The sequence below is a fragment of the Apodemus sylvaticus genome, chromosome 17 (genome assembly GCF_947179515.1).
Source record: "Apodemus sylvaticus chromosome 17, mApoSyl1.1, whole genome shotgun sequence".
In the NCBI taxonomy this organism is placed as follows: Eukaryota; Metazoa; Chordata; class Mammalia; order Rodentia; family Muridae; genus Apodemus; species Apodemus sylvaticus.
In genome coordinates, this window is record NC_067488.1 from 64,888,901 (window position 1) to 64,897,344 (window position 8,444).

At 43.4% G+C, this 8,444-nt stretch overlaps 1 pseudogene; it reads left to right on the forward strand.

Moving 5' to 3' along the window:
- The first annotated feature begins 1,430 nt into the window (after positions 1–1,430).
- Positions 1,431–2,578, forward strand: LOC127667378 (eukaryotic translation initiation factor 3 subunit I-like; annotated as a pseudogene).
- Positions 2,579–8,444: the final 5,866 nt, after the last annotated feature.

The following is an 8,444-nucleotide window of genomic DNA, read 5'->3' on the forward strand; positions in this document are numbered from 1 at the left end:
TTTGTTTTTAAATTTTGCTTCTTATTTTCACTTCTTAAAAACATCTTCACACTGGAGAAATGGCTCAGCAGTTAAGAGCACCGAGTGCTCTTCAAGAGGTCTTGAGTTCAAGTCCCAGCAACCACGGGGTGGCTCACAACTGTCTGTAATGGGATCCGATGCCCCACTTCTGGTGTATCTGAAGACAGCTACAGTGTACTCATTTACATAAAATTAATAAAATCTTTAAGAGAAAAATCTTCACTTCTTGTTTTCTTCATACTTGCCTGGTTTTACTTTAGCATCAGCTGAAAGTATTTGCTGCATGGTCCCTGCAGCCTGGTTACCCTCCTCTCTACCTCACTCCCCCCCCCACACCCACCCCCCCCACCCCCCATCCTCCCACCCCCACCCAGTTCCCAGTTCTCAGGTAAAGAATGGCATATTACAGGCATTTTCTGCCCTTGAACTTTCCTCCATTGTGTAGATAGGTAAGTTTGTTTTAAGCCGGCCCTTGGCATTGGGCGTGGGCTGTTTACCCAGCCTGCTGTCACACACAAATTGTCTTGTTTATGTGCCGCTCCCTCCGTATTTCCCACCATTACTCTGTAAGAAAGATGTCTTACTATGGAATTAATGGGTCAAAATGTAAATGCTTGTGGAACTCTGATAATGGACGTGTCCTCTCCTCTGGGCTTTTACCTCATCAACAATACATGAGGATGCCAATCTCTCTGCAGCCTTGCCAGTCCCATTGTGAAGCCCTTGGAGTTCTGCCAGGCTGAGAGGGCAGACATGGTATTTTAATGTAGTTTCAATTTCCCCTCTCTCGCGAGGAGCTGATTGGAGCATCTTGTCACATCTGGAAGGTCCATTTGCATTTCTTTTCTTGCAAACTGTGTGTGGATTTCCTGCTCAGTTTTACAAGATGTTATTTGCCTTCCCAATTTATAGAAATTCATTAGCTGTTAGAGATTTTAGCCTTTGGTTGGTATGAGGAGTTACAGTTATTTCCCCAGAGAGCACTACTGGCTTCCTTAGATTTTAGGTTCCTTGCTCACTGGCTTACTTTCCACACAGAACTCTTAAAAGATAACTAAAATAAGTTTCCCCTAAGTTCGGGGAAATGTCGCAGACTTTTATGAAAGGAAACACTGCATGCATTTGGACTTGCAGACTAGTGTGGAGTATACAGGATGATGTCATTTCTAACTTTTCCATGTGAGGTCCATTTTCCCAATATCGCTTAGGAAAAGCCTGGATTTCTCCACAGATTTCAGAAGCAGCCTTGCTTGGAGTCTAAAGGCCCACGTGCAAACAACGTAGGGTTATTTCTGGATTTTCTACTTGGTTCCATTGGCTGTCAGCTCACTCACTTGCCAATACAATTATCTTCTAATTATAGAGACTTTTGTAAATGCTCTAACATCTGGCTCTTCATCACCACCAAGATGAATCCCATACTGCTGCAGGCCCACAAGTGTCCATCATGCAAATCAAGCACAACTGCAAAGTAGACCTCCTCTTCACCCTGACCACAGACTCCATGGTCAGTGTGTGGTCTTCTGCAAATAGCAAGAGGCTAGGCACCTACATGGGTCATACTGCAGCCGTGTGGTGTGCGCATGTTGACTGGGACACTATGCATGTCCTTACTGGCTCAGTTGACAACTGTTGTCTCTAGGATTGTGAAACAGGGAAGAACCTGGTTCTACTCAAGGCCCACTCAGCTGTCTGAGCTTGTGGCGTTGACTTTCAGGGCTATATCTTCATGTTCTCCACAGACACAAAGATGGGATACCAATGTTTTGTGAGCTTCTTTGATCTATGGGATCCAAGCCAGATCAACTGCAGTGAGCCCTACATGAAGATACCCAGCAGAGCTGGAGACATGGCTCAGCAGTTAGGAACACTGACTGCTCTTCCGGAGGTCCTGAGTTCAAATCCCAGCAACCACTCGGTGGCTCACAACCATCTGTAATGAGATCTGATGCCCTCTTCTGGTGTGTCTGAAGAAAGCTGCAGTGTACTTACATATAATAAATTAATTAATTAGAAGAAAAAGAAGATACCCAGTAATGATTCTAAGATCACCGTGCTGTGTGGGGACCCCTGGCGATGTACATCATTACAGGCCATGAGAATATAAAGAGCTCAGCCAGCAGTGTCCCGTGTGGAGAAGTCGTGGTTAATGTTGAAGAGCACCACGGCAAGCCAGCGTCATCCAGTTGTCTAGGACATGTTTGTCACCACGTCCAAGGACAGCACAGCTAAGCAATTTGACTCCATGAGTTTTCAATATCAGAAGGCTTTCCAAACACAATGCCCCATCAACTCAGCTACGCTCTCTCCCATGTATGACCATGGGGTGCTGGAAGGTGGTCAAGAAGCCAGAGATAGAACCACAGCCTCCACCAGGATGGACAGGTCTGAGGCCAGGTTCTCCCATTCGGCCTTTGAAGAAGAGTTACCAAAAGTGTTGCTTTGCCATTGGATGGCAAGAGCTACAGCCACCGTGGCGAAGCTGGTGATGTATGCATCCACTCCTCCAAGATGCATCTCCACGCACGCCAGGGAGGCTGCTCACAGAAGGTTTTAGACTCTAAAAAATAAATTAGTTCGCTAAAAAAAAAAAAATAAAAAAGTGCTTTAACATCTGGCTTAAAACCGAGTTTGTACTCATTATTTTTTTCTTTTTAAGGTTTTCTAAGTTATTTATATTTAGTTGTTCAAAATGAAATATATAATCAATGTGTCAAACTTCAAGGGCGAAACCTGATGTGTATATTTTTGTGATAATGAATTTTCTTATTCAAATTCAGTCTGTCTTTCTAGCTCCATTACTATTTCTATGTATTTGAGGAACATTGTACTCATACATTTTGATCAGTTCTTATTAGATGTCTGCTTAGGTATTCTATCAATTTAAAAATAAATATTTATAGTTTATTGGTTATTCTTTTAGATATGTTTATTGCTTTCCATATGCTAAGTATTTCCATTTTATCTTGTGTGTGTGTGTGTGTGTGTATGTGTGCATGTATGGGGGGGCGGTACACATATATGTAGGGCACATGTGGAGGTCAGAGGTCAACTTTTGGAAATTGGTTCTTTCCTTTCACTGTGGGTTCTAGACATTAAACAGAAGTCATCAGAATTTTGTGACACCTATTTTTTACCTACTGAACCCTCTCACCAGCTTCCCCACTACACCAATTTTAAACTGCTACTTTAACAACTGAAGTGTTTAGGCAGTGCTTTCAGAGATTGAAAAACTTTTCACTTTGCTTTGTATGTTGCGTAGACATGTAGATGGTCACCTGCACTCATGGAGAGATGTCAGAGGACGCCAGCAGGTCCCATCCTCTATTTCTCTCCATCTTAGTTTTTAGAGATGATCTCTCTCTGCACCTGGAACTTGCTGCGTCGATTAGGCTGACTGGCCAGAAAGGCCCTGGCATCCCCTTGCCTCTTTCCTGTGCCCTGGGTGCTGGGATTATAGATTCATGCCGCCATGCCTGACTTAATGTAGGTACAGAGAAAATGAACTCAGGTTCTCACACTTATACAGAAGCCCTGTGCCACAGAAGCATCTCTCCGATGCAGCTGCTTCTCTGATTCATGCTCCTTTCTCTAGTGATATTGGATGACATTGTTTAATTGGTTTTAGACAGTAGGAGTGATCCTGGCCACCCTTGTCTTAGGGATGAATTTCATCACGAAGCAAGATGCTGGCTTCCCATAATGTGTCACTGTCTCTTCATTGAGGTGTCAAGTGTAAATCATTGAGAATGACTACTTTTCAAGTCCCAATACACACAAGGATCACAAGAAGTTTTCATTAAGTATAGATGCTGATTCAGCAGATTCAGACGGGACCCAGGTTTCTGTATTGTTATGAATCTCCACAGGGTAAGCCGGATGCTCGAACTCAAAGTGAACCACACTCAATGCAGCAATGATCTAAAGGAAATCATTTTCCAGCATTGATTTCCAAAATAAATTTAAGTCAAAACAGAAGATGTGGGTCATGGAAATTCCTAGTTCATGATTTTAAGAGCCGCATAAGTTTAACTCTCTGAGGATCGGTCCGCAGACTGAAGCAGAGGTGTTCACACAAGCCACTAGGAGTAAGATACAGAATGTCACATTTCAAAGAGGATGAAAGCCCTTTCCATGGCTGGGGATGGGTCTGAGGAGGAGTTGAAACATGCAATTCCTGCGGCCCTTGTTAGGAAATATGCTGTGGCAGATGTTGTGATTATAAAAAGAGAACGAGGTTTAGAGAATATGTGGTATACAATGGTGTGGGAGAAGGGGGTGCCCTAGCAGGCCCATGCCGAGGCACCCCTTCCCCCGAGGGACCAGATACACACTGGCATAGTATAGAATAGAGTTTATTCAGGGCAGAGGATGGGAGTTAAGAGGGTAGTGGAGGCAGAGAGAGAGAGAGAATAGAGAAGTGGAGGCCGGCCATGACCACGTGGAAAGAGTGGGGAGGGAAGGAGAGCCCAAGAGAGAGGCTGAGAGTGAGAGAGGTGAGAGGAAGAGGGAGGAAGAGGAGAGAGAGAGGAGGGGCTGAGCAGCCCTTTTTATAGTGGGCCAGGCCTACTTGGCTATTGCCAGGTCCTGGTGGGGAGGTCATACCTGGCTGTTGCCAGGTAATTGTGGGGTCGGGCTTAGACAGAATCCTAACAGCAGGTGCTGCAGATGCCAGGTGGTTCAAGGGAGGCTCCAAGACAGGAAATGCAGGCAAGAGAAGGAGCAGCTAATCAGTGATAGCATCTGCCTCTCAGGCACCAAGTTCCTGCCTGATGGACGCCCTCAGCAGGGAGGGATTCACCAAGTTCAAGCCCTGTCTATAGTGTAGATACTACTTACCCGGCACCAGAGAACAACCTACTGTTGCCTTTGCATTCAGGATTTCTTTTTTTTTTTTTTAAGATTTTTTTTTATTTATTATATGTAAGTACTTCAGACACTCCAGAAGAAAGCGACAGATCTCATTAAGGATGGTTGTGAACCACCATGTGGTTGCTGGGATTTGAACTCAGGGCCTTTGGAATAGCAATCAGTGCTCTTAACTGCTGAGCCATCTCACCAGCCCCTCAGGATTTCTTAAGAGAAAAATATTAAGCTATTATACCCGAGCTAGCATCGAGCCAACCAAAAACCAGACTCTGGAGTACACAAAGTAGATTAGAAGATCCACAGATAAATCCAGAAAACTATAAACACCTAATCTTTCATTAATATTCAAACAAATACCAGAGGAAAGACATCATCTTCAACAAATGGTGCTGGGGACAGCTGAATATCCTTAGGTAAAATAATAGAAATAGGTCCATATCCCTCACCACCTCCTCAGCCCAAAATAGGCCCAAGTCCTTAACATGGGACAAGAAGCTTTGAAGCTCTTAGAAGATATTTTTAAGAGATAAGGTTAGGTAAGAACATTCTGTAAAAATTCCAGCAACACAAAGAATGCTTCCAAGAATTGGAAAATGAGATTATATTAATTTTAAAAAATTCTACAGGCCACTCTGACCAGGGAAGCAGGTAGTTTAACTTCTCCAACTCCAATCCCCCAGCCTCATTTTCAAACTCTGCAGAAAAGCTACTTGAGCCTCCCTTCCCCCACTGCCTCTCTCTAGTTGACTGCACAGATTCCCTCCTAACCTCCCTCCCCGTGCCTTATCTGAGCCCTCAACTCCAGCAGGCACTTTTTAGGAACCCACAGGCCACTCTGACCAGGGAGGGAAGTAGGCTAAGAACAGATCTTCACATATCCTTTTATTTCTCCAAGTCCAACGCCCCCGTCTCTCCCCAGCTTGTAGCAGACTCCTGCTGTGGCCTCTCCTAACTGTCTGCCCCCATTCACCGAAGACCAAGCAAATCCTAATGGAATACTCTACATTCATCTCTCCTGTGAACCCCACAACCCTTCACCCATCCCTACCCCTAAGCTAAGATGGTAGAAACACAATGTACCCGGAACCCCCAGAAGACAAACCTATTAGGACCCAAGAATAATTTCCCACCAGGCAACACAGAGCCACCACCATCTCTCAAAAACCAGAAATGGAACAGAAGCCATGGAACAAAACATGTACCCAACAAAGACAAGACCAGATATAACCTTGGGGTAAAAGGTTAGAAAAAGATATTCCAAGCAAATGAACCCAAAAGCCAGCTGACGTAGTCATTTAAATGTTTAACAAAATAGACTTCAAACCAAAACCAATAATGAGAGATAAGGAAGGACAGTACATACTCACCAAAGGAAAAAAATCCACTAAGACGACGTTTTAATTCTTAACATCTATACCCCAAACACAAGGGCACCAACGTTTTGTGAAAGAAACACTGTTACTGCTTAAATCACAGACTGCTTCTCACACACCAATAGTGGGAAACTTTACTACCTGACTCTTGCCAATAGACAGGTCATCCAGACAAAACATTAAACATGGAGATGCTGGAGCTAACAGGGATTATAAATCAGATAATCTGACATATTTACAGAACATTTCACCCAAATATTTCATAACTGTAATATTGCTACTGTCATGAATCACAAGATAAATATCTGTGTTTTCCAACGGTCTTCAGCAACCCCTGTGAAAGGATTGTTCGACATCCAGGTTGGGAATCACTTACCGTTAATGAGCAACGGTAGTATACACACAGATGCATATATGACGATGTATATAGACATTCCTATACTTTCCCCTGGACACCTGATTCCATCCATGTGTTTAGAAGAACTCAATTCCTGATGTTCCATTCTCACTAAAAGTCACCACTCTCAGTATTTACATGCCAATGAAGTACTTCTTGACCTAACTAAACACCTAATAATATACCCAGATTTAAGGTTATGGCCAGGTGGTAAAAAATAGATATTTAATCTATAAAAGTTTTTTTTAATTTTTTATTGGATATAATTTATTTACATTTCAAATGATTTCCCCTTTTCTAGCCCCCCCACTCCCCGAAAGTCCCGTAAGCCCCCTTCTCTTCCCCTGTCCTCCCTCCCACCCCTTCCCACTTCCCCGTTCTGGTTTTGCCGAATACTGTTTCACTGAGTCTTTCCAGAACCAGGGGCCACTCCTCCTTTCTTCTTGTATCTCATTTGATGTGTGGATTATGTTTTGGGTATTCCAGTTTTCTAGGTTAATAACCACTTATTAGTGAGTGCATGCCATGATTCACCTTTTGAGTCTGGGTTACCTCACTTAGTATGATGTTCTCTAGCTCCATCCATTTGCCTAAGAATTTCATGAATTCATTGTTTCTAATGGCTGAATAGTACTCCATTGTGTAGATATACCACATTTTTTGCATCCACTCTTCTATAAAAGTATTTTTATAATAGTTAGAAAGAGTTGGTGTTTAGGAAGTCCTAAGATAGTCATACCATTTCTGTCTTATGCTCTAATTTACAGGACAAACCTTTAGAGTCTCATAAGTTATATAAATCAAGATGCAGGTTTAGGGTTTTAAAGTTGGCACCCTTCCTCATACTAATCACAAACAATTCCCATTTGCATGTTTAGTGATGTTGTGAAAAGGAAATTTCAGAGTTGAGAGAGCAAGCCTGTGATAAAAATATTATTCATGTATAATTTTATTTCTGTGGTGTGAATGCATATGATATTGCCCTATATTTGCAAAGTCTAAATCCCAAGCTATAGCGCTGTTAAAAAGTTTTTTTTAAAAAGGATTTGCAAAATTTTCCTGTTTATATAAAAATACATATTTTTAACCTAAAGACATAATTTTAATGCAGATTCCCCAGCCCCCAAATCTTTTCCATATCCCATGTTTCATCCCACACCCGGGCTTCTGTTCTAACAACAGCAACCGAAGGTCCACTTCCTGCCAGGCAGACTTGCTAAGCAGCTGGGAGAGGAACGTGATGAATCTCAGTCTGGCGTTCTCACATCTTGCTCAGATAACTTTTCCCCATTGGGTACTGCATCCTATATAACTTTAGCGCGTTACTGCGACTCCTCGCTGTAAGAGGCTACCTCAATTAGATGTTGAGCAGACATTCTCGACATTGTGGTTTAAACGTTGGCACGTGGGGCAGGAAGGAAGCCGGCGGACGGAAAGTGCTCTTCCATCTTCCTACGGAGAAGTATTGAACCAGCAGCTTAGACAGGCTCCGGGTTTGGCACCTGAAAGTTTAGTTTTTCAAGCCAAGGTCGACTCCTTGGAGCTTAAGTCTCTAGTCTTTCCTGTGGCCACTCCTTTGCCTGGAGGCCCAGGACTTCTTAAGAGGCAGTGAGAGAATGGCCGTAGCAAAAGCCTCTCTACCCGCTCAGCTCTGTGCTCAGAAAGCCAACCAGAGCACAGGTCGGAAGGCCAGTTCCTGTATGCGTGCTATGAGAACATGGAGCAGAACGGATACTGCTCAAGCGCGTTCGCAGAAGGGGCTAGAGATGCAACGCGCAGTTCTT